This window comes from Anabrus simplex, chromosome 1 (genome assembly GCF_040414725.1).
Source record: "Anabrus simplex isolate iqAnaSimp1 chromosome 1, ASM4041472v1, whole genome shotgun sequence".
In the NCBI taxonomy this organism is placed as follows: domain Eukaryota; kingdom Metazoa; phylum Arthropoda; class Insecta; order Orthoptera; family Tettigoniidae; genus Anabrus; species Anabrus simplex.
The window spans coordinates 19792345-19811687 of NC_090265.1; positions in this window are offsets into that span (position 1 = coordinate 19792345).

Here is a 19343-nt window from a genome sequence, read left to right on the forward strand (position 1 = left end):
TTCATTTTCTTGCCCTTTGTGATCTTTGTCTTTCTTTGACAGATATCTTCATTTTTCTAAGTGTCGGATCCATTCCATTTTCTCTCCCTGATTAGTATTATATAGAGGATAGTTGCCTAATTGTACTTCTTCTCTATGCAATAATCACCACCACCACCATCAAACACCTGCAAAGTTTCAACAAGTATTATTTTCAGAAGAATGAAAAGACAAGTTGAAACTGAGTTGGGAGAAGATCAATTTGGCTTCAGAAGATGTGTAGGAACACGCGAAGCAATCTTGAGTTTCCATTTGACTTTACATTTGATCTTAGAGTAACAAATTAAGAAGGAAAGGGCCACATACATGGCTTTTGTAAATCTATAAAAGGTATTCAGTAACGTTGACTGGATCAAGGTGTTTGAGATTCTGAAGGTGTTTGGGACCAGATACCGAGAACAAAGAATTATGTACAGGTTGGGCCAGAAGTCACGATCGTTATGTATTTTAAATAACTTAACACATATAGTTTCAAGGTTACATGGTTCTGGAAGTGTGTTCTAGGTTGAGAATAATGTTCATTCCTGCCATGGTATGTCTGTCTCAAATTACAACAATACAGGTGATATTTGCTATGCATCACTCGTTGAAATTACGGCGCGTGATCGTGTACTATTTTGTTTGTGGTTTGAGCGACTGCTACCAAGGTGGTACTGTTGTAATGGCGGATACAAACAGATTCACAATTGAAGAATATCTTCTTATCGCATGGGTCCATGAAAAGAAACAAATGGGTGAGGCATATGTTGAAATTAGGGATTTTTTTGCTTCAATAAAGAAGCCCCAAGAGAGGATATTCTTTGGAAACTGGAAAGAAAGACCTTTGCCACTGGTTCTGTGCTGGGTGCACCACACAGTGGAAGACCCAAGAAATGACAACGATAATGAAGTCACTGAAAGCAGAAATGCATCATTGCTTTGCTCACCAGCCAAATTAACATGGAAGCTGTCGGCAGAGATGGACAATCCCAGAACCTCCAGCGTAGGCACATCTGCCAAACTCCCTTACAGTGTGTTAAGAACTGTTTACATAGAAGAGCTATATAATTGTCGTTGTTGTTGTTTGAATCTTCAGTCCCTAGACTGGTTTAATGCAGTTCTCTATGCGACCCTATCCTGTGGTAACCTTTTCATTTCTGCATAACTGCTGTATCCTACATCTGCTGTAATCTGTTTGACATATTCCTGCTGTTCTTACAACAACCAACTGAACAAGTCCTATCATTCTAACTCTCCTTCTGGTCAAATCTCCTCTCACCATTTCAATTCAGGATCTCTCCATCCATATTCGATCTATCCATCTCACCTTCAGCATTCTTCTGTAACATCACACTTCAAAAGTTTATATTTCCTAGTTTCACTTCCGTACAATGCCACGCTCAAGATGAATGTATTCAAAAACATCATTATAATTCCTATGTCAATGTTCGAAGTGAAAAATTTCTTTTCTTAAGAAAGGCCTTCTTTGCTTGTGCTAGTCTGCATTTTATGGCCTCCTTACTTCTGCCATCGTTACATTATTTTACTACTCAAGGAACAATATTCATCTACTTTCTTTATGACTTCATTTCCTAATCTAATATTTCCTTCATCACCTGATTTTGTTCAACTGCACTCCATTATCTTTTAGACTTTTTAAATTTTCATCTTGTACTCCTTACCCAAGACTCCGTCCGTACCATTAGCAATTTCTCCAGATCTTCTGCAGTCTCAGATAAAATAACAATATCATCAGCAAACCTCAAGGTTAGATTTCCTCTCCTTGGACTGTGATTCCCTTTCCAAATTCCTCTTTGATTTCCTCTACTGCCTGTCCTATGTAAACAGTGAAGGGGATGGGGGAGCAAACTGCAAACTTGACTCGCTCATTTCTAGACTGCTGCTATTTTTTTCAAAGCCCTAAATTCGTATCGCGGCAGACTGATTTTTATGGAGATTTACAGGGTGGGCCAGAAGTCACGACCGTAAATGCTTAATGTAATTGTATTGAAACGAGAAGTAACAATAAAATGCAAACAAATTGTATTAAAAAGAAAAAATACTCAAAGAATGGAATAAGACAGAAATGAATGTTCTTACATATTTCAAACTCTGCTGACCTTCATTGTTCGCTACCATGTGTGTCTGCTTGCCCGACGGATCATTTCGGGATTGATCATTCTGAGAGTGCGGGTAATATATTCTTTCAGATTTTCAACGGAAGTCATACGATTTGTTGAAATCTTCTCCTTTAAGAAGGACCACAGCCAATTATTGCATATTGTTAAGCCTGAGTCCGTGGGTGGCCAAATTAGTGCCCCACCGTGTCCAATCTATAATGGAAACTGTTTGTTCAACCAGTCTCAAACAGGAGTCTAGTAACTTAATGTCCAGGGGCACCATCCTGTTGCATAACTACGCTATTCAAAAGGCCAACTTTGTCGAGTCTTGGTAACAGCCAGTAAGATAACATCTGGTGGTACAATTTCCGTCATAGGCCCATCGAAAAAATACCCGATGATAAGGTCCCTAGTAACACCGTCCCATAGCATAACAATAGGAAGGTGTTGGTTCATTTCTTTATACTGATACGGGTTGTCTTTCATCCAGATATAAACTTTTCGAGACAGAGTTAAGATCCACAGCACACTGATCTGCCTTCATAACCTTACAGCGAGCCAGTAATGTTGGAAGAGCATATCCATCACATATTTCACTGATGCTGCTGGGTCAAAAGGAATGGTAACATTCATTCCTCATCCAACGAGATGGATAGATCGAATATGGATGGAGAGATACTGAATTGAAATGATGTGAGGAGATCGATTTGGCTGAATTTGACCAGAAGTTGAGATAGAATGATAGGACTTGTTCAGTTGGTTGTTGTAAGAACAGCAGGAATATGTCAAACAGATTAGAGCAGATGTAGGATACAGCAGTTATGTAGAAATGAAAAGGTTACCACAGGATAGGGTCTCATAGAGAACCGCATTAAACCAGTCTAGGGACTGAAGATTCAAACAACAATACAGCTCTTCTATGTAAACAGGTCTTAACACACGGTAAGGGAGTGTGGCAGAAGTGCCTATGCTGGAGATTAGTTTGATTTTCTAGAGGCCAATAGAGAGGCTCTAGAATATATAACAACTTTGGACATTCAAATATAATGTACTTGCTTTCCTGTTTTGTATATATATGCCATACGATAAATAAATAACATTGTTTCCTGTTGCAGGTTTTGTTGCACGTGACGTGGAGTTGACCGTCAATTGTGTTGTGCTAGAAGACTGCCAGTGCACGAACCCAGGAGTGGTTAGCCCGAACACAGTAACATGTGATGGTCCTGTTCGAAAACCCCTGCGGGCTGGCCGTCCTCCTGTAAGTACAATGTTCACAGCCTACTCCATGAGGAAATACTCATTGCATATAGTTTTTTTCTCGAAAATGTTCAGATAGTCTGATGAGTGATTACTGGTATAAGTAACAGATACTTCTTGCTCTAAACAGTGTGACCTCAGCTACAGTGGCACAGTCACGTGTTGGTCATGTGTAGTGAACTACTGTCAGAGATCAGTTGTTTTTGCTCTGTTTCTGTGTTGAATAGTGGAACTCTATCTCTTCGTAGAATGGAAATGTGAAATCATTTGAAGTAAAATGATTTTAGAACAGGCAGATTACACAATGATTTAAAATTCTGTAAAGAGGAAAATACGGCCTCCAAAGCCTACTCCTTCACTAAATTCGCAAAATGACTGTGCTAAAAATATGACAATCTAATAACAATATTTATGGATAAATAACTCGCACCGAATGAACTACCAAATGACATTAAATAGAATAAGAAGGCAGAGCCAGTGGAGATTTGTTTACAAACACTGCAGCATTGGCACTCAAACAGGTGTTCGGGAAATTGCACTCATTTATTTCCATCAAACTGCGCACAAAGAGGTTGTGACTGTGAATGAAATTGAACTCACAGCTGCCGAGGACATGAGAACTACAGAATGTAGACTGCCATGACGCATGTTGAATATTTGAGAGTGCCTCTACAGCAGGGACCAAAGTTTCAAATATTTGACACTTGTTAGTCAGTTGTAGGGTTAATGATATCAAATAGAAGGTCATCAGAAGTGAAGTATCAGTAGTTGAAACTTAGTAAATAAATTTATTTTGTATGCTACTGTTAGTGCACCTCTTTTATGCATGATGAGGAAGAAGAACTCAATGAGTTTGTTGATTAAATCGCAGTGTGTTATGTTGAGTTGTGGAAAAAGTTGCGATGGCTTCATAGCTTCATTTCACAAAACAGTGACGCACTAAGGTCATGGCAACGAGTCAGTGTCAGAGCATTGTGTGGAAATTGTCCATGTATCTGCGAGTGAACACAAACTGTTCTTAGTGCTGGTATTCATCATCATAATCATCAATCATCATCATCATTAGATCATGCTGGGTAGGGACATGTATGACATTTATCCACCTCCCTCTCTTCTCCCACCATTCCTCTTCCATCACTTTGTCCCAGTCCAAGTTTCTTCTTCTTACATTCCTCTTTATCCACCTTCTTCTAGGTCACTCTCTCGTTCTCCTTCTCTCGAACTTCATCACCATCGTCTGTGTAGGTAATCTTTTCTCATCCATTCTCTTTACATGTCGTAGTTTATCCCTATCAGTTATCTCATTCAGGTTTTCTATTCAGACTTCCTATCTCACTCTGTCATTCCTATCATATTTATTACATACTCCCTTTCCTACTTGTGAAACTCATAACCTGAATTTCAACCCCGTTTATTAACATGCCATTGCCTGCTGTCCATCTCACAACACTATCGATGTCATTTTGCAATTGCTCACAGGCTTACTCTGTACAGAAGAATATCATCCGCAAAAAGCCTTCTCTCTGATTCCTCTTCTTTACTTGTATCATTGATATATGTATATAAAACATAAAGGTCCAATAATACAGCCTTGAGGAAGCCCCTCTTAATTAGTACAGGGTCAAATACAGCTTCGCCTACTCTAATTCTCTGAGATGTATTCTCTAGAAATATAGCAACCCATTCAGTCACTCTTTTGTCTAGTCCAATTGCACTCGTTTTTACCAGTAGTCACCAATCATCCATCCTATCAAATGCTTTAGACAGTTAACTTTCGATACAGCCCATTTGACCTCCTGAATCCAAGATATCTGTTATATCTTGCTGGAATCCGACTGTTTCAGCTTCAGTGGAATAACCTTTCCCAAACATGAACTGCCTTCTATCGAACCAGTTATTAATTTCGCAAACATGTCTAATATAATCAGAAATAATGCCTTCCCAAAGCTTACATGTAACGCATGTCAAATTTACTACGCCTGTAATTTTCAGCTTTATGTCTATCATCCTTTCCTTTATACACAGGCACTACTATAGCAACTCACAATTCATTTGGTATAGCTCATTAATGCAAACAATAACCAAATAAGTACTTCAGATATGGTATTATCTCCCAACCCATTGTCTTTATTATATCCCCAAAAATCTTATCAATTCCAGCCGCTTTTCTAGTTTTCATATTTTGTATCTTTTTGTAAATGTCATTGTTACTATCTATAAATTATAACACTTTTTAGCATTAGTCTTATCCTGTATCTGGACTTTATCCTTGTAACCAAAAATCTTTACATACTGCTGACTGAATACTTCTGCCTCTTGAAGATCCTCACAAACACACTCCCCTTGTTCATTAATTATTTCTGGAATGTCCTTCTTGGAACGTGTTTCTGCCCTAAAGAACCTATGCATACACTTCCATTTTCACTAAAATTTGTATGACAGCCAATTATACTTGCCATCTTGTTATCCTTAGCTGCCTTCTTTGCTAGATTCAATTTCCTAATAAGCTCCTTCAACTTCTCCTTACTTCCACAGCCATATCTAACTCTATTTCTTTTCAATCTGCACCTCCTTCTTAGTCTATTTATTTTGCTATTATAATAACATGGGTCTTTACCATTCCTTACTACCTTTAAAGGTACAAAACTACTTTCAACATTCCTCAACATTTGCTTTAAACCCATCCCAGGGTCTGTTTATATTTTTATTTACCGTTTTCCACCGATCATAATTACTTTGTAGAAACTGCCTCATGCCTGCTTTATCAGCCATAAGGTACTGCAAAACAGTCCTACTTTTAAGACCTTCCTTTCTATCACATTTATTTTTAACTACGACAAAAACAGCTTCATGATCACTAATACCATCTATTACTTCAGTTTCTCTATAGATCTCATCTGGTTTTATCAGCACCACATCCAGGATATTTTTCCCTCTAGTTGGTTCCATCACATTCTGAATCAGCTGTCCTTCCCATATTAACTTATTTGCCATTTGTTGGTCATGCTTCCTGTCGTTCGCATTTCCTTTCCAATTGACATCTGGTAAATTCAGATCTCCCGCTACAATCACATTTCTTTCCATGTCGTTTCCTACATAGCTGATTATCCCATCAAATAATTTTGAATCCGTCTCAATGACACCCTTTCCCGGTCTGTACACTCCAAGTATATCAAGTTGCCTATTATCTTTAGAAATGAGCCTTACACTTAGAATTTCATGTGTCTCATCTTTAACTTTTTCGTACCTTACAAATTCTTCTTTCACCAGAATGAAAACTCCCCCTCCCTCCATTCCTGTCCTATCTCTGTGATACACACTCCAGTTCCGTAAGAAAATTTCTTCATCCATTATATCTGTTACCTTGTTTTAGCGGTAGGTAGAGGTGAAAGAAGGTGCGGGCTTGAACGGGTCTCAAACTACGGAATCAAAGTTAATGTAAAATTTAACAAGGTTATATTTTCTTTTCAAAATTAAGAAATAAAACAAGTACGGCAGGTACAGAGTAGCAAGACAACAAAAGGAGCAATTACAGTATTTACAGTATTTGGGCTTCGAGCCCTGAATTCACACTTCTAGGGCAATTCGCCCAATTTTACTCCAAAAATAAGTTTTACCAGAGGGGCAGAAAACCCCATTCATGTTCAGGAGCACTTGCTCCAAATTACACAGAAAAGCCTCCTCGAGGAATACAACACTCAATTTTCAAGAAAGAGCCACACGCTCTCAAACTTTAGGCCTCTCAAAGGCCACACCAAACTCCACCTTCAAGTTGTCCTCTCAGGACATAGACACAGGGGTAACCTACCCAACCTACTGAGGTCTATTAAATGAAAAATGTTAATTACATGACCTCTAAAATAACAATTTGAGAGGAGGCGATCTGCACTCCTAATTTATTTGTTTCAAACCCTAATTTGGCTCTAGGCCACTAATGCAAGGGCTAATCCCATACTACTGAGGTGACTTTAGAAAAGAACAATTTGCTTTACGTTAACGAAGAATAGGTTGAGAAAAATAAGTTCACCTCAAAACAATATGATTGGGAGCTCGAGACGGTTAAGCACTCTCTATCCCGATATGCAGTTTAAAGATAGAATAGATACATTTTAAGGAAGGTTACATTATGGAAAAAATTCGGACCCGCCCCGAGAGTTAAACTGCTGAGCTAGCAAAGAAAGAAGTTATTAATCGGCCATTACCTTGTTGTTGACCGCTGCCGAAGAAAAGAGGCGCTTCCCGCCCCCTGCTATGTACTTTACACACTAAAAGATGGAACAGAAGTGGCGCAGAGACCCAAAAATCAGCAGTTTATATACTCTCGCGGAAAGTTCGAGGCGTTTCAGGGAATAAAACACCCGCCCACAATCACTTTATTGGTTAGGGATAAGCAGCCTATTCAAGTTGGGGGAAGATACATCAGATTGGTCAGAAATTAAATAAAGAAATTCGGGATTGGCTAACTACAAAACAAGGGGAAAGAGAGGGGTATACAGCCAACTTAAACAATAACAGAAAGAAATTTAGCAAAGAACAAACTTTTGAAATTAAATTTTCTCCAAAAAAACCAGTTCTTTCACTCCGCACTAGGGTGCACTATTGTTGATCTTCAATAGTGTCCTCTAGAAGAGAAAGTTCACACTTCTTACTACAAGCAAAACAAAAATACGTCGAAAATGACACAGTTCAAAAACTCCAAAATTTCCAGGTAGTGACATCTTCTGAGAAAGTAGAAAATTAATTCCGTCGATAAAGTTCAGACTTCCTCCAGCAGAGGAGTTTCAACTGGCGCAAATTTTAAATAAACGGCGTGGATGTGTACCGCCCGGTACAATATCATTTCTCAGTCATGATTCGCCTCCTATTACAATATCTGTTATGTATTTACTGTATCTATGAAATTACTTAATTCTATTTCTTTCTTTACAATACTTGTGCAGTTCAGCACTAACATTTTTATGTCGTCCCTACTTGACTTCGAGATCCCTGTACCCTTATCACCGCTCCCTCGACCACCCCGTTTCCCAGAATATACCTCCCTATGACCCTTCCAAACAAATTTTCCAACTTGTACGTACCACTGCGGTTTAAGTGTAGGCCGTCTGAGCGCATATCCCTATCTCCTACCCATCCATTAGGATCTAGAAATTTCACTCCCAGTTTCCCACAAACCAACTCCATATTCTTACTTAAATCCCCAATCACCCTCCAGTCAGTATCCCTCCTACACAGTAATCCACTGATAATAATCTCCGCTTCCTTCAACTTCACTAGTGCTGCATTTATCAGATCCCACACACCCCCAACTATGTTGGTACTTATACCAACTTGCTTTATGTTGTTGATACCAACGTGAAACACTACCACCTCCTCCTTCCTCTACTCCTCTTCTATCCTCAATATCTTGCTCAACCTAATTCCTTGATAACAATCTACCCTGGTTCCCTTTCCTCCACACATTTTCCCCATATGTCTAACAATGGAATCCCCCATGACCAGAGCCTCAACCCTCCCCTCCTGGTCAGGCCTATCTTTCCTGGCACCTGCAGAAGCTACTTGCTCCTCCCTTTTGTCCCTACCTTGTCCCTCTTCCGCCTGTCTATTCCTCTCCTCTACTCTACATTTCTCTTTTCTATCTTTGCCCTACTGAGAATTATCCTTGACATCATGATATTCTTAGCTTCCTTCCTCCAACTTCCACATATCTCAGCAAATGTTCCCTGTTCGTCATCTATCCTCTGTTGTTATACTTGCAGTGACTCGTACCGATTTCTCACGGACACCTGTCCTGAATTTTGATCTTTAACAGAGCCCTTAGCCTGGAATCTCCTTTACCTTAAAACATTAGACCACCTATCTTCTACAATTACCCCCTTTTCTTCGTACCCCTCTTTTACACCTACTCTATCCTGTACATTATTTTAGGGAGGCCAACATTAATTTCTGTCTTTTGAGAGGATCCCAATTATCTCCCTCAAACTCTCCAACTCCTCCCTCACACTCCCCAATGCCTCACCATACCCACAGTTCCTACACTTGCACTCCTTAACCCTTCTTTACTGAATAATGAAAAGTAAAGGAAAATTTATGTGCAAAGGTGTATGAATGAAAAGAAATATTGTCTACGATAGTACACAATGATCGCCCTACAATAAGGTAATTAATATACTACTACACTACAGTACTACTTAGTTGTATTCTATTTTATCCTACAACACCCTAACAGGATAACAACTGCCGTTAATTACTGAATACCGAGTTTCTACGGATAAATATATTATACTACGCAAATATTTTACATTATAATTTTAAACTACGTCCTGACGTAACCTAATTTCAATACCGTATGTTACTACTAAACACAAACACAAATGAAAATTTCAAGTTTGAAATTTGCAAGAACTACTCAAACATTATACCAACAAAGCTAAATGCTTAGACAGTTTATTATTAGTAGGCCTAGACTGCTCTGATAGATAAAGACGAAAGATACACGCAAATGTATCAGGCAAGATACGGTAGGCCTACTATCTAGATATAACGTATCTACACCACAGTTGTACTTATATGATTTATAACGCTGGTGGTTTATTATTATTATCCCTACTACGCACGACGGAGAATAAAAGTTTTCTTCTAATGTTAAAAATAAGAGGTCTACAATAATTTCTGTCAAAACTACGCCGTGGGCTTGAACTGCAATATTATTGGTATATAGGAATTTGCTTATTAACTTTTACTCGAAGAATAAACGAAGGTGAAATGTACAAAGTACACGAGTTCTTCCAAGACAGCGTGATCAAGAAAGTAAGGAAGGAGAAGGAAGTGAAACAGTTTGGTGATAGTCACGCTCGAGGCCTTTCAGCAAAACAAGCAGAACTGCGAACCGACAGTGAAGTGACAGGTTTTTTTCAACCAGGTGCCCCCTTTCAGAAGTAGTAAAACCCCTCTTGAGAAATGCTGACAAGCTCTCGTCAAATGACGTCATAGTTATCGCCGAAGGAACCAACGATGCAGTGAGAAATGAAGGCCATCCTAAACTTTGAATAACAGAGATACGATATGGCATAAGGTGCACATATGCAGTAACCAGAGCAGGCCATGTTATATTACGCGTGTTACGTTTTTGCAAGTATTCATGTAATAGCTGGAGTTTGGGTATAATCGCACATTTTTAAAGGTACTTTTTTGCTAACAGTAATCGCCGTGTATTTAAGGGTTGCTCGCCGGCTTCAACTAATAATGCATTTGTTGGTGCTGGTCTGAGGGAGCTAATTCAAGGGCGGATGGCACTGAATTGGAGGATATCTAATTTTCGTAGGTTGGTCCTAGAAGAAGTGTCAAAGTTATAAGCTTCATAGTCTAATCTTGCTCGAACTGTACCTTTATACAAGGATAATGCGACTAAGGGATCACCTCCCCATTGCCTCCTTACAACTGATTTAATGATATTGATGTAATTACTGTTTTTTGTTGAAGTTTATGGAAATGGGTTTTCCAATGTAATTTATTATAAATAAATTTGTCTAAATAATTATATACGTTACGAATAGGAATCTCGAGTGAGTCTATCATAAGAGATGTTTGATTATAGTTTCTGTGATGTGTAAAAATCATCGCTGAACGTTTATTGGTGGACAGACAGAGTTCATTGTCCAATTTCAAGGAGTTAACTTCTTGCAAAGTACACGTTATGTGTTGTATACATACATCTATGTTTTCATGGCGAGTATGTATAAGGAAATAATCAGCAAATGCTATGATTCTAGCTGATCTTAAAACAAGAACTTTAAGTCCTGCATATACAAGGCAAAGAGTAAACCACTTAATATGTAACCCTGAGGGAGAGCTACAGAAGTAAATCTAGCATGAATTGTTTTGCTAGGTGCTTTGATGATTAATTTTCTATATGTTAATAAGTGTCTCACTAGATTTAGAAAGAAATTGGGAAATCTGTTTTAATGGAGTTTCCTTAAAAATCGATATTGATATTATGATAGGCTCCTCTTATATACAAGAAAATGGCTATCATGCTATCATTATACTTCCAATATCTTCGTTTAATAATATTCTCAATAAAACATGTTCGTTTGTATAATTTGGATATTGGTATTGACATTTATACGGATGGCTCAAAAAATAAGACTGTGGTAGAATCGGCCTTCCACATTCCTAATCTCCGCATTTCACATAAGTTTCCATTACCCTCGTCTTTGTCAATTTTTACGGCAGAAATTTTCGCCATTCGGCAGGCACGTATATATATTTAGCACACCGCAGTCACTAACTTCTATCGCCACACCCATAAGTTGGTATGTTTATATCGTCTAAAATTATTATATGAGTTAGAACAGACAGATCATTATATTACCCTCGCTTGGATTCCTGGTCATACCGGTATTTTAGGCAATACAAAAGCAGACCAATTGGCGAAGGAAGCGGCTTCATGTACAGAATCAGTAATTAATATTGCTACCCACTTTAATGATTTTCTACTCTTAACCAAGCAACAAAACCATCAGCAGAGGAATTATATTTGTCAATCATCATCTAGAAGAAGAGAAAGATACCATTACATGCCCTAGATATTGGTATTTCACAGGTCATCATACATAAAGAAATATAACATATAATATACGCTTTGGATTTAATCACGTATTAACTCCACAATATAAACATTCCACTACGTGTATATGTGGTGGTATTGAGAGTGATGCAAGTCTTTATTTTTTTCTATGTAAATTATACGAAGTTCCTCGTCAAAAATGTATTCATAATTTAATGAAGTTGCATATTCCATTTCCATCAAGTATATATTGTTTATTATATCAACCTACATATGCAGTAAATATTGTAATCACTTGATCAAGCTAATGTTATAATTTAGCACTATAACTTACCCGAATATGAAGCAGAAAGAACAGGTCACCTTCTGCAACAGTTTTCTTTCATATCCGTGTGTATTTACTATGAGAAGAATGTAGTTACTGTAGTGTGTAATTTATTTATAGTTATAAACTTAACTTCAAATATACCAAGATATATAGACTACCCTATTGGGTGAAGTATGGACCGAGTCCACTCAATATCGAAGAAGAACAAGAAGAAGAAGAAGAAGAAATGGCAGCCATCAGACTGCAAGTATTCTAAAACGATTCTAGGTAAGATGACTCATACAAATGTGTTCAATAGACATGGTTTAACTGACTGGTCAAGTGTGAATAAACCTGTCAAGGATACAAATGAGAAATTCAGGCAAATATGTAGTCATTTCAAAAAAATTTCACCATTAGAAATCAGTAAAGTAAACCGATCTTCTCGTACGACTAGCATAGACTGGAGAAGCAAGTTAATAAGTAACATTAGTAAGATTAGGAAAAGACTGTCCTAGAACTATCTAGATCGGGAAACAGGTGTTATATTCTGGACCCAATAACATTTCAATCCAGAATGTGGGTCCAGAATTAAATAATATCTCGGAGGTGGGGAATAGGCAGTTCAAAATATGTCATCAGCAAAGTCAGTGTCTTCAAAATAAAATGTGAGAATTACAAGTAACTTTAAATTCAATACATAATGTTATGTTTATCTGTTTGGATAAACATTGGTGTAGTAATGATGAACTTGAACTCTTTAATACCGAAGGATATTATCTGGCAAGTAGTTACAGTCGGGTTAATAAAGAGCATAGCGAAGTTTGTATTTTTGTTAAGTCAGGAATTGAATGTAAAGAATGGAAGGATCTTGCAGTGCATAATTATGAATTAGAATCTGAGTTCACTTCAGTGGAATTTAATCTTCCGTATGGTAAAAGAGTACTTATGTTAACCGTGTACGATTCACCGGATGCTGATGTTAAATTAGATCAAGTCCTTCATAACATTTTCAGTAGGAATAGCAGCGAAGAAGTAATTCTTTGTCGTGATTTTAACATAGATTTGTCGAAGAAAACCATCCATCAACAACACAACTACTGCACGTTCTTCAAAGCTGTAATCTAAAACATTTTATTTTTACACCCACCCGGGTAACTGCCACCTCAGCTACGACGATCCACAACATTTGTGTTAATTTCCTTTGTTCTAAAATGTAAGTGTCTGATATAAATATAGGATTATCAGATCATCATGCTCAAACTTTGCAACTAGAAAAAGAGAATGTTAACAAGCATTCAACAAAAATGAGTTTCAGTGCTCGCTGCTGCCATCTGGTCTTCCTACTATAAACTCATTTCTTAGGAAAAAATGCTAGTCACTCTAATACACCGAAGGTTTCCGGCGACGCAGGTTGGGCAAATGCTGGGGCTGTACCTCAATTAAGGCTACAGCCACTTCCTTCCTATCCCATCGTCGCCACAAGACCTATCTGTATCCTTGCCACGTAAAGCCACTAGCAAAAAAATTATGTTTTGACTACATTTTTAACACTGGAATTAAATCCATATATTACTGAAACCTCCCTGTATGAAGGGGACAGTGTGTCCAATGAACCGTGTCTCTGTGTGTGTGTATGTTGTGTCTCACTGAACCGTGCTGTGCGCACGATTCTTTCGGTCTGCCATGATTCACTCTCTCGCTGCAGCGGAAGCTCGGCTCTCCGCCAGTGACCAGTGTGCCGATAAAGAGTCGTGTGTTTCTTGTGTCTCACTGAGTCGTGCTGTGCGCACGATTCTTTCGGTCTGCCATGACTCACTCTCTCGCTGCAGCGGAAGTTCGGCTCGCCGCCAACGTCCAGTGTCCCGCTAGTGAGCCGTGAGTGCGCCACTAAGCACTGTCCGCTGGGAGTAAGATGAATCGTGTGCCGTCAGCTCGCCGTTGCAATGAATTGATTCACTCAGACACTTGAATGAATCGATACACTGCTTCGAATCATGCATTCAGTAGCTAACACTTATTGGTATGTATTCTTTATGTATTTTGGGATAAGCTTTAGCTGTTGGTATTTGAGGATTCATTACTATAAGTTTTGAAGATTCTACTTGAGTTAAAACAAAGTGTGTGTATTTTAATAGGGCTCTGAAGTTTCTTTGTATGTTATTAGTTTGATCTTTACATTTGATGAGGAAAGTGTTGTCTTGAAAACATTCTTTAGTTTTCGATATGTATTGGTCTTTGTCGATGATAACAGTGGTTTTGCCTTTGCCGGCTTTCGTTATGAGTAGATAATTCTGTTTAATTATTTTTGAGTTTGTTTATGTGCGTTTTATCGGCAGAGTTATTGTTTTGGAAGTTACTGTGAATTTTGTCGATATATTGTGGGAGCCTCTTTTAAACATAGATAGAACATGGCTTGTAGTGCGGGGAGTGACCGAAAACAAGTTCGGCTCGCCAGATGCAGGTCTTTTGATTTAATGCCCGTAGGCGACCTGTGCGTCGTGATGAGGATGAAATGATGACGAAGACTAAACATACACCCAGCCCGCGTGCCAGCGAAATTAACCAGTTATGGTTAAAATTCCCGACCCTGCCGGGAATCGAACCCGGGATCCTTGTGACCAAAGGCCACCACGTTAACCATTTAGCCATGAAGCCGGACGATTACGATATAATACTGCATAACTATAAAGTTACGTAATATTTATCGATACGACCACTAATAACTTAATTATTTGGGAATTATTTTTTAGGCCTAACTACGCCTAAACTACCATTTCATTTAGCGTGAATAACATTATTTATCGCCTAGATTACAACGACTTATTTTCCGACTTTGCATGCAGATTTTCATTAAGATATGTCCACTAATAACATAAATATATGAGAATTAAAATGTAGGCCTTATACTAAACTACAATTTCACTCAGCGTGAGTAAAATTATTTGTGACCTAGATTATAGCGACTACATAGTATACCGATTTTCATTAAGATATGACCACTAATAACATCCCGTAAATATTTGAGAATAAAATGTACAGGCCTTCCCCTAAACTACTATTTCAGTCAGCGTGAATAAAATTATTTACGGCTTAGATTGTAGCGACATATTACCCGACTTTGCATACCGATTTTCGTTAAATTCTCTTCAGCCGTTTTCTCGTGACGCGTGTACATACATATAGACAGACAGAAATTACGGAAAAGTAAAAAGTGCATTTCCCTGTTACAGTGGGCTCGACTGATACAGAAATACCATCATCTTTAAATTCTGAGCAATGTACGGACGAAAGTCTTATTTTATATATATACTAGCTGATGTGCGCGTGCTTCTACATTGTACACAGAACTGTAGGTTAGGTAGTGTACACGTTGTGAGCAAGACTGTATTAAATTGCATAGCTCTTAACGTTACCGTAGAAACACGATGGAGAAATCACCGAACGTCTTTTCTCATATGAAGACTGCGTTAGGGAATTGTCATTGTAATGGTAGGCCTGCTTGATTACCATGTGTCACAATCAGGTTGGGGAATAGGGATGTATCGCGCAAAACTTGTCCGCTAGGCAGCGTAATGGTAATACCCGGTATGCGCTTTCCGCTGCTCGATTGTTTTACGTTAGACTTATATGAAGTATTCCTACATTTGTGATCATCGAAACGAAACTTTCGCTTTAAATGCATTAAAATGGAGTTACCATATTCTGCTAATATTTTTAACAAGACGGGCAATGGCATAGGTGCACACGGTGTTATGGCTGTTTTCCTACTTCTATATCTTCTTGCTCTCTGAGTTATTTCCTAGGTACCGGCGCCACACCATGAAAATATCGAAGGTACAGCGTTCTCCTTAAATCTTCGTCTTTCGCTTAAAATTATTGAATTAGGTCATGTTTCAGAATGACACTACCTTATTATAAAATTATTTCTTAATTAGTACTAATTAGCTTACTTACCCGTTTCAGTAATGACATAATCTTCAACTGTAAAATGTTTCGAGCAGACAATAGGTGATATGTACACGCTTGTAAACCTTGCTATTCTTACTGCTACTATGTTCGCAAGATTTTCAAACATCGCTATTCTTTATGCTTTAAGTTCGTTCGCATAGGTCATGCTAAAGTAGCAGCGCAAACACATGTGAACGTTGTACATTCTAGCGGGATGTGTTAATATAGTTGATGCATGCAAAATCGATAGGTGTTGTGTACACACTTTGAAACTTAACTATTCTTCGTGCTTTAAATCCGTGCACATAGGTTATGCTAAGATAGCAGCACACTCTTGCGGGAGAGGTTTTGTACTCTAGTTGATGCATGTATAACCGATAGGCAATGCGTACACGCTTTTAAAACATTGCTATTCTTACTGCTGCTGTTATGTTCACAAGATTTTTATACATCAGTATTATTTATGCTTTAACTCTTACAGTGCCAAGATGCCGATGCATCGGCACTTACATTCTGTACGAAAAATGCCAGGATGCCGATTCCATCGGCACCCTCTTATAAGTGGTGTAGTTATGTAGTAAGGCGCTTGATTGCGTCACAAATCAAGTAGAAAGAAGGTAGAATGTTTATAATTCCTTCTCATGTCATTAGATGGCACTGACATAGCTTCATTTTTGCTAATTTACTCGTCGATTTCGAGTGTATGATCTGTGAGCGCTTGAAATCTATGATCCAATATGGCAGCCTCCTTGTTTGTTTATGTCCGCTTGTTGTGACTTGTTTTCAATAATTTTACGTTCTAATTGACGCATTTGAGTTATTTATCGTAATATATTACGTTTATTATTATTTCTACTGCAGTTATAATTACCTAGCAATTTATTTAAGTTGTAGTAAAGTTATAAATAATACAATTATCACAAGGCATGTCGTCACGTAGGCCTAATTCGGGAGAAGAAATTGAGGAACTTTTGGGTTACTTTGAAGATGTAAGCGACTCTAATTTTATCGAAAGTGATGATTATGATATTTTTGAGGTCTTCAGGTAGGCCACCAGAGAATGATGGAGCCGTGCCATTGGCTAATGGGCTTACAACATTTCGTGCAGTGTCAAAGAGTTATAGTGACAGTGCTAATGAAAATGACAGTGACAGTGAATTAGATGATTTTTGGACTGAATGCATATTCCCTGAAAGTAATGTTGTCCATCCCCACCATTTTTATCAAATCCCAGGGCCTAAACACGTAGGCCTCCCTCAATCTGATGCTCCGCCCATAGAATATTTCAATCTGTTCTTTACACTTTCATTTCTGACACTATTAATTGATTTTGTATGTTGTTCTGATCCTCTGAACTGTTCTGTAGTAACAAATACTGCTACTAGACACAGTTCTCTCAAATGATAACTATTACTCTCTCAAAATTCATAAAATATTCAATCGTTGACAGGTTACACTGTTCGTGTCTTTCTCTCCACATGTTCAATGTTTTTGGATGTTAGTTTATAAATTGTAAAGTAGACCTACATTAACAACATAAATTGGTATATATGATCCCAGATATGAGTTAAGATTAAATATCTTCACTTAGTCACTTTGGGTTTAGTGTAAAATGTGCTAATTAATTTCAAATTATGTTTTTCCATTTTTTAAATAAAAAGTAATAATATTTTTGTGCACATTATTCCACGAAATTTTGTTTTTTGAAATGCAAGTCATATGTTTATATTCCTTGGAGTATATCAAGCTCACATACCAAATTTTACCTCCATATCTTTTAAAATGAGACGTAAATAAAATATTTTATACAGTGGTGCAAAATCCATTGAAACATGCTTGGCAATCTATGCATATGATGACCTATTATGGGTCGGCATCCAAAGGGTTAAGTTCATGCGTATAAGTTATACTAAGTTAGCAGCATACTTATAAGGTTGTTGCACGCTCTAGTGGAAAAAGTTTAGTAAGAAAGACTATGCATGCAAAATCGATAGGTGATGTGTACACGCTTTGAACTTGGGTATTCTTTGTGCTTTAACTTCGTGCACATAGGTTATGTTAAGATTGCAGCACACACAAGCGATGATCGCACGCTGTTGTGGAAGAAGTTTAGTACAAGAGTTAATGCGTGCAAAATTGACAGGTGTTGTGTACACGCTATTCTTTGTGCTTTAAGTTCACGCACATTGGTAGCAGCACACAATTGCGAACGTTGTACACTCTAGCGGTAGACGTTTAGTACGATAGTCGATGCATGCAAAATCGATAGGTGATGTGTACACGCTTTGGAGTATAGCTATTCTTTGTTGCATGCAAAATCGATAGGTGATGTGTACACGCTTTGGAGTATAGCTATTCTTTGTGCTTTAACGTTATACACATACGTTAGCAATACACATATGCGATCGTTGTACACTCTGGCGGTAAAAAATAGTCGATGCATGCAAATCAATAGGTGATGTGTACACGCTGTTAAACATCGTTATCTTTTGTGCTTTAAGTTCGTGCGTATAGGCTATGCTAAGATAGGACTACAATCTAGCGGAAGAAGTTCAGGGTGATATGTACACGCTTTGAAACATGGTTATTCTTTGTACTTTAAGTTCATGCACATAGGTTATGCTAAGATCGCAGCACAATCTAGAGGAAGAAGTTTAGTACGAAAGTCGATGTTTGCAAAATCGATAAGTAATATGTACACGCTTTGAAACATGGCTATTCTTTGTACTTTAAGTTCATGGGTATAGGTTATGCTAAGATAGCAGCATAATCTGGCGGAAGAAGTTCAGGGTGATCTGTAAACGCTTTGAAACATGGTTATTCTTTGTACTTTAAGTTCATGCACATAGGTTATGCTAAGTTAGCAGCACAATCTAGAGGAAGAAGTTTAGTACGAGAGTCGATGCTTGCAAAATCGATAAGTAATATGTACACGCTTTGAAACATGGCTATTCTTTGTACTTTAAGTTCATGTGTATAAGTAATGCTAAGATACCAGCACAATCTACCTGAAGAAGTTCAGTACGAGATTCGATACATGCAAAATCGATAGTTGATGCGTACACGTTTTGAAACATGACTATTCATTGTTCTTTAAGGTCATGCGTATAGGTTATGCTAAGAT